The 16,848-nt window shown below is 33.6% G+C and overlaps 1 non-coding gene across 1 annotated transcript; it reads left to right on the top strand.

Moving 5' to 3' along the window:
- Positions 1-15,603: 15,603 nt before the first annotated feature.
- On the top strand, positions 15,604-15,749 carry LOC123324101. Its single transcript, XR_006539608.1, has one exon. It is a non-coding gene; the product is annotated as a U4 spliceosomal RNA (small nuclear RNA).
- Positions 15,750-16,848: the final 1,099 nt, after the last annotated feature.

The following is a 16,848-nucleotide window of genomic DNA, read 5'->3' as shown; positions in this document are numbered from 1 at the left end:
ACTTTATATTTGAAAAGGATTTTAACAATTTAAATTTAAATTATAAAATTTAAAGGATATTTACCATTTTGCATTTGAAAGTATTTGACACTAAGTCTAGCCTACAATTTTTTCTACAAACAAAAATTTTATTAATATTAAATGTCTCATTTTTAGAGATTCAAGTATATATTATTTTAATATTTTTATACAGATTTTTTTTTCCCCAGCCTCAAACATTTTCCCCCAATGGTTAAAAAGGGGATAAATTTATAACTGACATATTTTTACATTTTGTCATGCACACACACACATATATACACAAACACACAAATGTTCCCAAAAACAATCTCACCATTGACACATGGCAGTCACTCAGAAATGAAGCAATTTTTGTTGCTGTGTTTTACCAGACATGTAAACAGCCTTCATTTAGCTTACCTCAGAGCTGCATCTATTGCAGTTGATGTGTAGATCGCAAGAATAATTTTCCTCTTTAAAACCATAATGGTAAGAAACAACTTCCAATAAGCATATGAAATACAAAATATTCTGGGCCAATGAACACAATATTTTTATGAAGTCCAACTAGTTCCACTTGATGGAGCAGATATCAAAAGGCAAATCTTATGCCAAAGGGTATATACATATTAGCTTGTTTAAAACATATGTAGTCTTTAAACCATTTTAAAGAATATCACATTTTTTGACCTATAAACTTTATTTTTAAATTAATATTTTTGTATTATAATTAACGTTTAGGGTTAAAATAAAACAATATGGTAGACTTAGGTTAATTTGTTTATTTTTTCCAAGTGTCTCTAGCAGCAATGTATGATAGATCATTATCAGGCAAACAGAATTATTTGCAATTGATTACTTTCACTCCTCTTATTTGTTCTTACATCCATACATGGTTGCTTATCACACTGACATATTCAACCATTGCTGAAAGTTCAAAAAGATCCTTCACTGATCAGCTGTAACTCTAGAATTCATACGAGAGCATCAATCAATAAATCAAGCAATATTCTGTCTCATTTTATCACCTTTTAGATAAACATTGGAATTTTGATCTTAACATGTTCATGTTGAATATTATAAAATAATGAACAGATTACATTTTTACTATTGCATAGCTTAATTCTATATTCAAACATATCATAGAAAAAGCAAATCTAAGACAATTATCATTGCAAAAAAGTAGCATTTTTACACAAATGCACACCTTAACATACATAAAGAACTTCAATTCTGCTAAAATCTTCTAGGTTCTGTAAGATATATTTTCTTTGTAACGATTTGATGTAGTTTTATCATAGAAAGGCAGTTTTAATTTCAAGGCAGAATAATGAGGCTGGTCAAAACTATGTTTCTGCTGTGTTAAAGAAATAATTAGTGTCTAATTATACATGATATGCTAATGAAATATGAATTGTGAAATCTTCAAAAAGAAAATGCAGAGTATTAACCCTTATTTTATTATAGATTACCTTTAAACCAAACTGCATGGTCATTTTACTTCAGTATATGCAATGCAATTACAATATCAAAATGAACCTCAAGATAATAAGATTGAATGAGATTTTCTGTAAAGATTTCCACATTCCTTTGATGGCAAGTTAGATCTGTTAAAGTTATTTTAAAGTCAGTTTTCACCATAATATTTTTCACTTAAATATTTATGTATTATAAATCAACATGAATATTTAATTCCATAAAAAACTTGAGAACTTATTGAAACACACATACAGATAAGGCTGATGTCTTGAGAAAATAATTAAAACATTCTAAACAAATGACATTTAATCCCAAAGCATAGATGTTTCAAGTCTTTATAGCATACTTTATTTGGCTACTTGACCTTTATATTCATGAATAAATATAATCATAAATAATCAATGGAAAATAAAAAATTTGATAAATTTATATGTTCTTACTTTGAGGAAATCCTTTTTATTTTTTTTTCTCTCTCCCTAAATCACTAGACACTTAGATTGGAATTGTAAGGAACTTTTGAGTCTCCACACTCTATCTTTTGCATTAAGCGCTTCTTAGCTAGTATGTCTTTTTTCACTAATGATTCAAAGTTAGAAATTAATTGTACATGTTTCAGATTGTTTAATGGAAAGAACAGAATAATGAGTCACTCACATAACCTGATTAATCCTACAAAATTACCTAATATTCCTGTAGAAGTAGCTGAAAAAATTGACAAAATTCACCTATTAAAAAATCAGAATGTGGTTTTATCTGTAAAGAAATAAACCTTTCAAAGGAACAGAATTAAATTCACCTCTTATGTCCCTTTAGTGTGATACATCCAGTGACATTGATGTATTTTTTTAAAACTCTGCTTGCATGACTGTGAGACCAATGCCAGGAAAAATTTCACTTGCAGTGTAACCTCCATTTCTCCTACAATTTTGGAGTTTTAATACTTACAATATTGCTTCTAACTCTATTCATCTACTGGCAAATTAAATAGCACATGAAAAAAAAAAAAAAAGATGTTACCAAATAGTCTCAGCAAGGAGCTGTTTGTTTTCCTAAAGCATGACTTTCTGCATTCAAACAAAATGTTAAGTTCCATAATTGTTTTTGCTAGATTAAAATTAGAAGTGATAAATATCAAGAAATGCTATTAATACACTCTCATATGCAGCTAAGAGCAATTAAAAAGACAGTTTTTAAAAATTTACTGTACTTCTTTGAAACGCAGGATACAAGTGGTAAAGTTTCAGAATAGAACATTTACTCAAACTGTCTGCAGTTATTAAACTAGACTCCTGAAAAGTGTATTCTAAATATTACCATACTCACACATAGTACCTGATTAGAATAAGAAGCCATGGTTTCTATTTAACCTGTGATATGTGATTTTTAATAAAAAGTTCGTCTCACTCCTCTAAAGACTCACGTTTAATGCTGAGTATGGGATAAGGTTGTACCCTCTGCATCCTTCTTCTTCAGCTTCTATCATCACCACCATTATCATATATATGATCTTGTGTCTTCAGAAAAGCCAAGTGAATGAGTATTATGATTTATATTTTATATATATGAGGAATCTCATAGAAATTATGCTGTTATATATCTTCCAGAACACATGATCTGAAAGATAAGGTTTGGCCAACTGAGCATTCCTTGCAGCTGCAGAAGGAAGAGCAAAGAACATACTTCTTTATGGCCATACTTGTTTAAGAAAAAGAGAAAATAAAATAAGCTAAATAGGGGTTCCTAGGTGGCTCAGTCAGTTAAGCATCTGCCCTTGGCTCAGGTCATGATCCCAGGGTCCTGGGATTGAGTCCCACATTGGGCTCCCTGCTCAGCGGGGAGTTTGCTTCTGTCTCTCCCCCGCTTGTACTCTCTCACTCCTCTCTTTCTCTCTCAAATAAATAAATAATCTTAAAAAAAGAAAGAAAGAAAGTTAATAAGCCAAATAGCTTCAGGTAATAATGAAAGGCCTGGATATTGAGTTAGCATTAATGAGTCCATGTGAATGGATTTGTGGGAGGAAGATAATGTTCTTCAAGAGTTATCCCCAACTATGGAGGTGAGACGGATGCATACCAACCAGATCCTTAGAAATGCTGGGCCGGATGGAAGTCCATCAGCAGTTGAGGATGTCCAAGAAACATGAATAAAATTCAGTGAGAGTTTATTTGTCTTCAGAACAAAACAGACCACTCAGTATAAACAAGTATAATCAGAAGTTACACCCACTTTTATCTCAGACCTAGACTTCTCAGGGAGTATAATGTCTCAAGATCTTTTGGAAAGGTTGCAAGAACTTTAGTAGGAGTAGTAAAAGACTAAATATTGTTACTATGATACAAATAATACAACTGGGTCTGAATGAAATACGCACCTAGAAGCTGAATCTTAGTAATAAAGGAAACTTACTAAAAAAACTGTAACCCAAAATTGAGGTATTAAGCTGTATCCAAATACCGTCTAGCTCAATTTGAGTCTGTAATAGTAACCCATGCATGAGCCTATGGTGTGACTGGCACTACCACGGTCCTTATTAGCTTGGAGGAATAAGTTCATAGCCTACATTTGGTAACCTTTTTTGGCAGCAATGTGATTTTTGGTTGGGAAAGAGTATCTTTACTGATGTCATCTCCTTTTCAGGGAAGAGCGACCACTGTCTTTGGGTAAGTCCATTGTTGTAAATATTGATGATCTTTTAAGGAAGGAGGAAGCAGTGATGATCACCAATGATACTAGTTTGTATCTGTTACATCAAAATTTCAAATTTTATTTTTCTTCCTCGGATCAAACAACTCTTATCATATATTTCAAATTGAACTATGAAAAATGAGGGCGGTATCAAAGCATGCTGCTTGTCATGTGAATTGTTCTCTATAGATGAATCCACAGTTACCAAGTGGACACCATTTTTTTAAAATCTCTTTGAAGAAATTATCTACCATTAAGGTGTATTATTAGTTTAATTGACTTAAATATAAAATTAAGATGAATATATCTAGATAATTAGTTTGTATGAATTAAAATTGATACGTATGGCAAATTCAGATTTTTTTGGAAAGCCAAGTATGCTGTTTATTTTCTGTAGTATTATTTTAATCTCTGAAAATTAAGTTAGGTGGGGAGAAAGATATACACAAACCACATTTGTACACATATAAACACAAAGATTTAAATTGACTTTCCAAATTTATGAAACACATACGGGTACACCCATGAAGACCATTGTGCTATGTTTAAATTACATTATAAATTGTGTAAAACTGCTGCATGTAAATAAAGAAAAACAATTATTTGAAGATGTTTAATATTTTGAATGTATTGTGTTACATAACAACTTGTGGTTTATTAATAAAATATAAACAAGAGTGACCTACAATTATTAAAGTTTTCAACCAAATCTCTGGATGATCTTATCTGTTTTACATTATATATAGATCACTCACAAATGAAAGCACAGACATTTGATTCTTAATCTTTATTCTGTACAACAGTGTCAATTTTGAATAATATCTAAGATCAAATCAGAGAGTAAACTTATATCTTGTTAAAGATGCATTTTTTTCCCTCTAGGTATTAAATATCTCTCAACTATTAGTGATGTTAATTACCCTTGTTAAATAAGCTAAGAATATACTAAGTGTTATCAGCTAAGTATGTGAAGACAAGACAAAACAACACTTCATGTACTCTGGCAACATTTACTCTCTCTCCTTTAACATAATACAAAAAATAATAATAAAGTTATATTTAAGTTTTCAGCTAGTGAATTTTGAAATCCAGTGTTGTTTATGAGCTAAATTAATGGTCCAAATGTATTGCCTGCTCGGGAAAAATAGGATATACATAAATTTGTCTATGTTTCCATTTTGAAATACATTGAAAACCTTTGAAATTTCTATTCAAATGCTAATATACTGCTGTTTTAGAATATGATAGTTTGGCCATTAATGAATTTCTGTGCAAACACAATTTTATTCAAAGTAGGTAGTGCCTTTCTGTTCTTCAGGTGAATCCATTTCCTGAGAGTATATAATGTAAGAAGCCTACAGACATATTTGGGAGGAATTGAACAAATGTAAAATACTTCATTACCTGCTCATCATTAGGTAGAACTATGTTTATAAGTTACATAAAGTTTGAAAATATATATTTTGAATTCTTTGAGATTTGTTCTAATTCTTAATTCTATTTAAATAATTTGAATTATTTGATCTAATTTTAAGTCACACATTTGATTGCATCTCAGAAAACTAATACCATGGCAGGAAGCCTCTAATCCTGGTTGGGATCTTCATGGTTCTGAGCCCTAAATTGCTCAAATTTTCAGCAACTGTTATTACCATTTCTTTTGCCAGGCACAGGTAATTAACATGATACAATAATAGGTAGGCATGGCTTCCATTTAAAAGTTTGTTGAGGATAATAGATTGATGGATACATAAAAACATAGGTCAATAGATAGGTTGCATTGTAATAGTAAAGATGTCCTTCAGTTTTATTTAAGCACAAAAGGTTTTTGGAGGAGGTAATGTTGTGGGGGACAGTGTAGTTCTTGCTGTGTTCTAGAACCTATATGTGTGAAAGACAACGTGAATGCAAAACTACAGTAATATAAGTCAGAAATCTATCATAGAGATTGAAACAAAGATGATAACTTCTTAAAAGGGGGTCAGAAGTGGAGAGGGAAAAAAAATTTGTGTGGTAAACTGTAAGAACATGTTAGTGATTTTACTGTAATAGAGTTAAATTCTATTTTGATGGTTGACTGTTAACAGCTTTCAGACCTCATGTTTGCCTCCTCTTGTGCCCCACACCTGGGCAAGGAGGTAAGGGAGCCCAAGTGTTTCCCTTCAGCACTTGCAGGAGGTTCAAACCACCCAATTTCCTGCCTTCCTATGGGAATCCTCACCCAGGCCCACCCCTGACCACAATAAAAGCCCCAGCCCGGGATACTTTCCTTGCTTTCTCAAACTGTTGTGGAACTTCTTGAGGCTGCTCTGCTCATCTCTGAGACCTCAATTACGTAAGGATAATAATCCTTTTTGTACTTTTTTGTGTGTGTGTGGCATCATGTGTCTCTGTATTCAAACCAAAACTGGGTGGAGGTTCCTCATGTTTTAAGAAGAGGTCAGGTCACAACAGTGTTGAAGAGAGTTTATTGGTCATGATTTCCAGATTTTTGCTCTCAGTTACAGGTTGTTGGTAGAAAGAGCTGGATCATAATGAAATTCATTGGGGGTCATGATGACTTTTCAATTTTATACCTATTGAATTTATGGCGCCTGTCTAGATGTTTAGTCCATTTTTGGCTTATGACATTGAAAGAGGGAACATAGGCTTCAGAGCCATTTTAATAAAAATAGTTGAAAGCATATGAAAACTAAAGAAAAGTATTCAGCCAGGAAAAGTGTTCTTGAAGTAAACAAATAGAAATTATCCAGGGCTCCTGGGTGGCTCAGTCAGTTAAGCATCCAACTCTTGATTTTGGTTCAGGTCATGATGTCAGGGTTGGGAGATCAGGCTCCATGCTCACTGGGGAGTCTGTTGATTCTTTCCCTCTGCCCCTCTGTATCACTTGTTTCTGTGCACTCTCTCTCAAATAATAAATATTACCGCTGTATAAGATGGACTACATCTGGAATAGAGAGCATTTCTCTATGTTGAGTGAAACTGCTCAGCTAATCTGATTCTCCTTTATTTTGGTCAGTTATAAGTGTTTGGTTTCAGTAACTGGTTTCTATATTTGAGCATATCATTTTTAGACATTACTCTGTGTATGTGTCCAAAATTCTGTGTTCTGATTAACTTATTCGGATGGATAGGTAATTTTGTTTGGGAACTAAAGTCATTTCAGTGACCCAGGGAAGCACAAAACAGCAATCTAAAATGAATCTATCATTTTAATTTTGTTACTTATGAAAAATATTTCTAAAAATCCATAAATATAAAATTGGCTTACTCTGGGGGGGGGCAGACTTTAAACATAGTTCCTGTCAATTATTATATTTAGATAATAAAATTCTTAGCCTTATAATGGACTAAGAACACTTTTCCTATGTTTAAAAGTCCTATTTCTCTACTATTTATATGTAATTGTCTTGAAGATCAGAGAATTAGACTTACAATTCTTGCCTCTTCCTTAGACTCACATTTTAATTTTTATAAACTCATTGCCTCTGTTCTTATCTGAAACATTTAGAATGAGCTTTTCACAAATAAAATTGTATATAGCAATTAAGCTAGTAGATTGGACTATTGAATTCTTCACTGTTTTCACCTGGATTTGCATAGTCTTTGTGATAGTAACACATTCCATATATAAGCCCTTACATTGGTGTGAGAGAAACGTACTTGAGTTTAATTAATGCACCTGTTACTAATCAATGAACATGATTAATGTTACCAGTTGGAAAGCTGCTACATAGATCCTGTATGAATTGAAATTAAAGTATCTTGAAAAAATAGCTTTAGGAACTAGTGTATGATATTTTAACTATAATCATCTGACAATATAGTCAGGAAAAACAGTATAATAAAAACATAATATAGATATAATAGTTTTATTCTGGTTAGTTTCTCCTGAGGGCTTGCCTGGTTAAGAACCATGCTCTGGTGTATTTCATAATGGTTCCCTTTTCTCTTTGCCTGCTGGAAGCACAGGATTTTACCCTAATATTTACTCTGAGAACCTAACAGAGATCCTGGAGATGAAACTCACAAACTTGTGGAGGCTCCCCTGTGACTGAGTACCCTTTGCATTTTTGACTGAATTGTCCATACTGAGTCACAGCAATTTGTCAATTATAAGTTCAGGTTTTCTTATCCTGGCACTGATTGCCACCAGGCTCTGCATCGTTCTTAGTAAATATCAGACAAATTATTTTGTGCTTCCAGCAGGCAGAGGTGAAAAGGAACCATTTTGAGATACCTCAGAACACTCTGATCTCCTTAGTAAGTTTTGTTCTCAGGACAAACTAACCAGAGCCTAACTTTTTAGGGTTCTATCAGTCTAACTAAACTGGGAGAAGTGATATACCCAACTTCATCCTCCTGTAGCTATCCTGTCCCACCTAAGGGAGGAAAGGAAAAAATTAGGAATGCTTGTGAAGGTCACAGGCCAGAGACATAAACTCTGGTAAAAGACTGAGATAATTATAAGACTACTGTATCCTTTCCCTACCCACCCCTCTGCCTCACCACCACATTATTAAAGGCCTATTTAAAGCACCTCTTTTTCTATGGGGTGCCTGGGTGGTTCAGTGGATTAAGCCTCCGACTTTTGATTTTGGCTCAGGTCATGATCTCAGAGTCCTGAGATTGGGCCCTGTGGCAGCTCTGTTGTGGAGCCTCTTTAAGATTCTCTTTCTGCCCCTCTCTGTTTCCCCCCACTCTCTCTCTCTCTCTCTCTCTCTCTCAAAAAGAAAAAAAAGGGGGGGCAGTTACTTTTACCTGATACATCATGTTTGGCTCTCAGGAGAAAGATTGCAAAGCTACTAAATGGAAAAAAAAAATCACAATTTGAATAGACAGAACAAACATTAGAACCAGATAGGTCAGGGATGTTGAAATTATCAGAGTGGGCAGTGTAAACAGATCAAAATCCTTAGAATGGAAAAAAAAAACCAAAAACCCCCCCAAATAAAGCAAACAAACTAGAGGTAAAACAAGAAGAATGACTGGGGTTTAATAATACACTAGTCATGGCTGAGGAAAGGATCCCTGAGCTTGAAGGTTTATTAGTAGAGGTCTCCAAGACTGGAAACCAAAGAACCAAGACGGGGGTAGGGAGAACAAAATACCCAAGAACTGTGGGACAACTATGAACGTTATAACATACACATAATGGGAATACCAGAAGGAGAAAGAGAACAAGGAACATAAATATCTGAAACAATGATTGAGTTTCCCCGATTTAATGTCAGATACAAAACCACAGGCCTAGGAGTATCAGAAAACAACACAAATGTCAAAAGTACACCTAGGTATATAATTTTCTAACTACTAAAAATAAAAAATAAAAAATCCTTTAAAAAGCCAGAGGAGGGGGAAATAATCCTATAGGGGAACAAAGATAGGAAATACATCTGACTTCTCTTCAGAAGGCATACAAGCAAGAAAGTGGAGTGAAATATTAGTGGTCAGAGGAAAAGTCTATTGACCTAGATTTCTGTATCCTGTGATATTCTACTTCAAAGTGAAGGAGAAATAAAGATTTTCTTAAAAATGAGGAAATTTGTTTCCTGTAGACCTGCCTTGCTGGGTATTTTAAAAGCAACTCTTTAAAGAGAAAACACTGGGACGCCTGGGTTGCTCAGTCATTGAGTATCTGCCATCGGCTTGGGTCATGATCCCAGGGCCCTGGGATCAAGCCCCACACTGGGCTCTCTGCTCAGTGGGAAGCCTGCTTCTCCCTCTCCCACTCCCCCTGCTTGTGTTCCCTCTCTGGCTGTGTCTCTGTCTGGCTGTCAAATAAATAAATAAGTAAATAAAATCTTTAAAAAAAAAACACTATAGGTCAAACTCTAGATAAGCAACATTAATGTACGTCATTAAAACAATGATGTACTTGGTGATATGTTTATACGTGTTATGTCTATAAATGACAGCAATAATACAAGGGCATGAAGGAAGGGATTATTTTGTTGTAAGGTACACATACTACCAATGAATTGATAGTGTTATTTGAGACCGGACTTGGTTTATCCATAAATGTTGATTGCAAACTCTAGGTTAACCTTTTTTTTTTTTTTAAACTGGAATTAAAGTATAACTTATATGCTAAAAAATGAAATTATATAATCTTCAATAAAATTCACAGAAGATAGTAGAAGATAAAATGTACAAAAAACCAGGGCAGCAAATAGAAAACCATAATAGATGTATGGTAATCCAACTGTACCAATAATGACTAAACATCAGTAGTCTAAAAGCCCCAGTTAAAAGACAAATTGTCTTTATGTATAAAGATGCATAGTGTAAGTAAACGGGTGGTGAAAATATACCATGCTAAGAGTAATCATAAAGAGCAAGAGTAGCTATATTAATTGCACAAAGAGCTGACTTCAGTGAGTAAAGTTGTCAGTGATGAAGAAGGACATTACATAATGATAAATGGCTCAGTTGTCCATGAAGACCTATCAGTCCTTAAAATCTGTGTCTAACAAAGTGTCAAGACTGTGGTGAGGGAAAATCTGATAGAACTGTAGGAAAAATAGATAAATCCATTATTATAGTTGGAGGCTTTGACAACTGACAACTTTTATCCAAATGGACTCACCTGGCAAGCAGAAAGTCAGTGGGACTATTATTTAAAATATACAAACAACTCTTAAGACTCAACAATATTAAAGCACCCTAACTGAAAAATAGGCCAAAGACCTTAGCAGATACCTCAGAAAAGAAATACACAATGTGCCCCTGTGGTAGGGGATGTTGATCATGGGGGAGGCCATGCATGCATGAGAGTAGGGGTTATATGGGAAATCTCTGTACTTTCCTCTCATTTTTGCTATGAATGTAAAGCTAGTCAAAAAGTCTTAATAGAGATTTTTTTTAAATGCTTACTAATAGTATTTCAAACCAACTTAAATTTTCATTGAATCAAAGTAGGCCTACCAGAATGTGCTATCCCTCTCAAGAAATAACTGATCAAATTCTCCCTTGGACAAAAATTGCCATTGTTTGTAAGAAGCTGTTTCTCAAACTGATGTTACTTGATGATACTTGAAAATCTGAGACTGAATGTTTCTATTTTGGAGGGAGGCATTATGAGGATTTTCCCCTTTGTATGCATGGGAAGTCTGATAACTTTGGTAATCAGGCTGTCAAGAGCTAAATTGTACACTGGGGCAATGAGAAAGGTCACGAGAGGCTGAAAACCCTCTTCCCAGACAATGTCACCATGAAGACTTTCTTCTTCCCTGTTGTGGCTCAAGAGGGACTTTTTAAAAATTGCAATTCTTTTCCTCTTACAGTTCTTTATTTCTGCCACCAATGGTATTTTTTTTCTTTAATAACCAAGTCTCAGTCATATGTTGCTTAATAAAAATCTATATTGTAAAACAAGTGCCTTGTTTCTTTAATCTTTTTAACTTAGATATTTCTGAGCAAATCATTGCTGATTATACTTTCAAATATCTATTAACTTTAATGAGCTTCTGTCATTCAGAACTTCAATTTTGCCTTCTGGACATAGTTCATTTATTTTGATCACTAGTTATATACTATGGTATCTATCAGAAATTAAAATTTGTAAATACCCACAGGGAAAAATGGAAGGGAGTGATTTTTCAAGGATATCACTCTCCTTCATTTTTGTTTTGTTTTAATTAAATGAAACCTTTACTGAAGTTTTCCAGAGCATTTAAACTGTAGTTCCATAGGACAAATGTCAAAATGCATTTATTCAGGAGTTTGGGAAATGAACAAGAGCCCCTTTGCTAAGCATAAGGTATGATAGTTAAAACATTTAAGCTGAAGTTGGTAGGTACCTTTAATATTTAGTACTAATAGAATAATTACTCACTAAGCACATAAACGTGTACATTTACTATTCCTGCATGCAAGAAAACTTGTCATGGCCAGTGCCCTCACAGATCTCAGTCTCTGGAGGGGGGGTGTGTGTGTGTGTGTGTGTGTGTGTGTGTGTGTGTGTGTGTGTGTGACCAAGGGTAGCATTTATTCTGTACTATGTAATCTTATATACATATATCACCACATGTGTACATGATGAAGTGATTATCACTATTGGAATTTCATTATTGTGAAGAAAAATAAAAACTGCTTTTACATTTTGGACAGATGGAAGAAATGTTTAAAAAATTTTGTTATCAGACATTTTTAAGGAATTTTGGTTTGGTTCTTTGTTTTCTCATAGAAAGCATTTTTCCATCTCTTGGGAACATAACGGGAATGATTTCCCTAAATACCTTCAGCTATTCTTCAACTCCAGTGTCATTAACTGGTACAGAAAAATAATCTTACACAATCTTTCTGTGGTTGCTGAACTGTTAGACATAGTCCTAAGAAGAAGAGATGATATTCCACTTGGAGGTAACACTCTTAGAAATGTCTGCAGGCAGTGAATGAGTAACGTGAAAGAGAAATTCAGTTGAGAAAGATACTACAAAAACCTGAAAAAAAAAAAATAACTTTGTCAGAAACCAAAGTAATTTCTGAAGACTTAAGTGTTTTAGTCTCTTATGTGGGAGTATTAATTTTCAGTTATCAATATATATATATTTTTCTTCAGCATGCATGAGACTGTCTTAGCTATATCATCAGTCTGTCCTGAACAGACCCTTATATATTCAGAAAATATTTTAACTTCTCAACAGGGATTCAGAAAGACAAATGAGACTAGGAAAAAAAACAAAACAATCATGAAATACTGGAGATGAGCAAGGGAAAGGATGTTATCTAAACTCAAGGGGTGTTTTTGAATATTTCATTCCTATGATGAAGTTCTCCATTTATACATGTATTTTAAAAGAAAGAAAAATTCCCTTTTGTCCTTTTCTGCTGAAATACTGAATAATAGGACTATTTATAAGATTGAAAGTTTATTTAGATTTTTTCTTTTTCGTTAAAATTATTTCATTTACATAATGCAAGCACTCTTTATAAAATTATTTTCCTCATCCTGGGTGAGATTATTCTATTATAAAGATGTAAGTTTCTTAATTTTTAGATTGAGAAATTTTATACTTACTATGTAGTATATACCTATTTTTAAGCCAAATGATGACTTAAACAATTTTGAAATACTATATTAAAGTTGTACATATTTTTCATATCATTATATTTATCACCTGCAGGTAAAATTTAAGAATATATACACAGGAAAGCCAAGACTGCCCCTAATGAACTGTGTATGCTAATTACTCAGTGATTTAGCCTTTTAAACTTATAATGTAAGCATTTTCTACAAAACTTATAAAATCTATATATATCAAATATGTAAATAGCAGGTACTATGACAGGCTGAAAATCCTCTCTCCCCTCCACTAAAAGATGCTCAAATCTGATATATTCAAATAAGGAAAAAATATTTTTTGTTTTAATACCTTTGAATTGTGTTCTACAGTTGTAATGTATAAAGCATTAACAATATGGAAATTAAACATGTTGTATTTAAGTTTTGTCCACATGGAGGATTCTTATAATCTTTAGCACTTACAGTAACAAATGGTGAATTGTCTACATGATCACTTTATAACTTAAAGTGTGGATAGTGATCGTTTTCTGTTTTGCAAGTCAGAAAAGTAACGATGCATTTTTTTTCAAAGATTTTATTTATTTATTTGAGAGAGAGAGAACACATGAGGGGGGGGAGGGTCAGAGGGAGAAGCAGACTCCCTGCTGAGCCGGGAGCCCGATGCGGGACTCGATCCAGGGACTGGATCATGACCTGAGCCGAAGGCAGTCGCTTAACCAACTGAGCCACCCAGGTGCCTAACGATGCATTTTCAAATGTCTAAATGCCAATGTAGAATTTCCTTACCAAAATGTTGGAAATACAAAGAATACATAAAATAATACATATTTTCTTTTTGTTTTGTTTTTATTTGAATTTCAGTTAACATATAGTTTAATATTAGCTTCAGGTGTAGAATTTAGTGATACATCAATTACATACATCACTCAGTGCTCATCACAACAAGTGCCCTCCTTAATCCCCATCCCCCATTTAACCCATCCCCCTGCCAATTCCCCTCCAGTAACCTTCTGTTTGTTCTCTATAATTAAGTCTCTTTCCTGGTTTGCCTCTTTTTTATTTCCTCCTATGTTCATCTGTTTTGTTTCTTCTATTCCACATACAAGTGAAATCCAGTGGTATTTGTCTTTCTCTAGCTGACTTATTTTGCTTGGCATAATACACCCTAGCTCCATCCTCATCATTGCAAATGGCAAGATTTCATTCTCTTTGATGGCTCAGGAATATTCCATTGTGTGTATTGATACCACCTCTTTATCCATTCATCAGTGGATGGACATCTAATCTTTTCCCATAATTTAGCTATTGTTGATAATGTTGTAAACATTGGGGTGCATGTGTCCATTTGAATTAGTATTTTTGTATCCTTTGTAGTAGTACAATTGCTAGATCATAGGATAGTTGCAACAGTTTGCATTCCCACCAACAGTGTAAGAGGGTCCCCCTTTTTCTAAATCCTCACTAACATTTTCCCCTGTGTTGTTGATTTTAGCCATTCTGACTGGTGTGAGTTAATATCTCATTGTAGTTTACATTTGCATTTCCCTGATGATCAGTGATGTTGAGCATCTTTTCATGTGTCTGTTGGCCATCTGGATGTCGTCTTTGGAAAAACGTCTATTCAGGTCCTCTGAGCATTTTTAAGTTGCTTGTTTTTTTTATGTGTATGTTGAGTTGAGTAAGTTCTTTATATATTTTAGATACTAGCCCTTTATCAGATAGATCATTTGCAAGTATCTTCTTCCATCCTGAAGGTTGCCATTTAGTTTTGTTGATTGTTTCCTTCACTGTGCAGAAGTTTATCTTGATGAAGTCCCATAGTTCATTTTTGCTTTTTTTCCCCTTGTCTCAGGAGACCTATCTAGAGATTGCTACAGGCAATATCAAAGAGGTTACTGCCTGTATTCTCTTCTAGAATGTTTATGGTTTTAAGTCTCACATTTAAGTTTTTAATCCATTTTGAATTTATTTTTGTCTGTGGTATAAGAAAGTGGTTCAGTTTCTTTCTTTTCCATGTTGCTGTCCAGTTTTCTCAACACCATGTGTTGAAGAGACCATCTTTTTTCCCAATGAATATAAAAAAAATAAAGCTATTAATCACAAGGAAAATTCTTTTAAAAAGTATCAGTGTTAATGTAATATATATCAATATATACACAAAATGATAATCGAAAGGAAAAAAATCATGATTCTAACATGTATCTAAGATCTTACTTGTTTAGATTATAATCAAAATATTAAACACACATACATCCATATAATCCAAATATTAAAAACACACGTAAAATAAGTCAAGGCTTTGTACACAGAACAGAATTAGGTTATTTTTTATAAAGCAGTTTGGGGTTTATTGAGATGGCATGCCACTGTTTTACTGTAAAGATGAGTTTTGATTAAAAATGTACTGATGAAGCTTTGCACAGTAGCAGTATCGTAGCCAATGAGGTTTATCCGAGGCATGATTATTGCTAATTGAACACTTTTCCTAAAAACGTACTGATGAAATAATAGGAAGAGACAATATTGTGAATTAATTTTTTCTCAAAAGGGCAGTCTTCTCCATGCTGCCAAATAAGATCTGAGAAAAAAGGAGATCAGATAACTAAACTACATCACTTGAGAGAGTTTTGAACCATGTGTGTCATATGCTATCTTTAAGTGACAACATGAATAATAAGTACACCTCAAATACAGCTAGCAGGAGAAAGCATTTTCATGTATGTAGTAACCATAAAAACCCAGAAAGTATGGTGAATGGGTTCATCTCAATTTGGATACTACCATAAAGAAAAATGCAGTTGATTTTCTGGAAATTAAAAGTATATCATTCACACATATAGTTAAATGAGAAATATTTGGTAGGAAATATGTGTGGTCCTGATGTAGCAATCAAAGTGATTAATCTGCATCAACCAAAATAATGTGAGGCAGGGTTTACTTCAAGTATTTAATATTTTCAGTGTGTTTTCTAACTTGTTTCTCAAGGGTCACTGTTTTTCTTTTATACTAATGTATATACATATTCCAAGAATATTCTGATCTAAGTGCCAGACCAGGAGATTTGCTTGTAGGAATAATTTCTCTTTTGATAAACTAGATAGGATTGAGTCTAGGAGGAGATTGAGGAGCAACTGAATAAAAATGGAAGAGCAAATACGGGTTGTCTGGTTTGCAGAAAAAGGAACTTCCCTTGTAGTGGATCGGGGAGCAGAGTTTATAACAAAACAGATACATGTACCAAAAAACTTGATTTAATTTTGTGTATGAGGTAACTTAAGGACCCATTTATTTTCTAGTTATGTATTGGTGCCAATACCTTCTTTCAAATAACTTATTTATGGTCTCTGTATTAAACCAACATCTTTATAATAGTTGAATTCTCTTCTATCTGCTTGATTTCCAATATGTATCCTGTGATCTATTTTTTTGTCGTCCTTAGGGCATGTTGATCACACAGATTTTATCATCTATTCTGCTAGCTGGTAAGGCAGGATTCCTAACCTAATCTTAGTTTTAGTTCACTTTATAATCAGATTTTTAAAGAAGTTTTCATTTCAATTCCAATTAGTTAACGCACATTGTAATACTAGTTTCAGGTGTGCAGTATAGTGATTCAATACTTCTACCCAACACCCAGTGGTCATCACAAGCGTACT

The sequence above is a fragment of the Neomonachus schauinslandi genome, chromosome 2 (genome assembly GCF_002201575.2).
Source record: "Neomonachus schauinslandi chromosome 2, ASM220157v2, whole genome shotgun sequence".
Lineage (NCBI taxonomy): Eukaryota > Metazoa > Chordata > Mammalia > Carnivora > Phocidae > Neomonachus > Neomonachus schauinslandi.
Note: the sequence above shows the minus strand (reverse complement) of the source record. Positions and strands in the feature narration are given on the sequence as shown.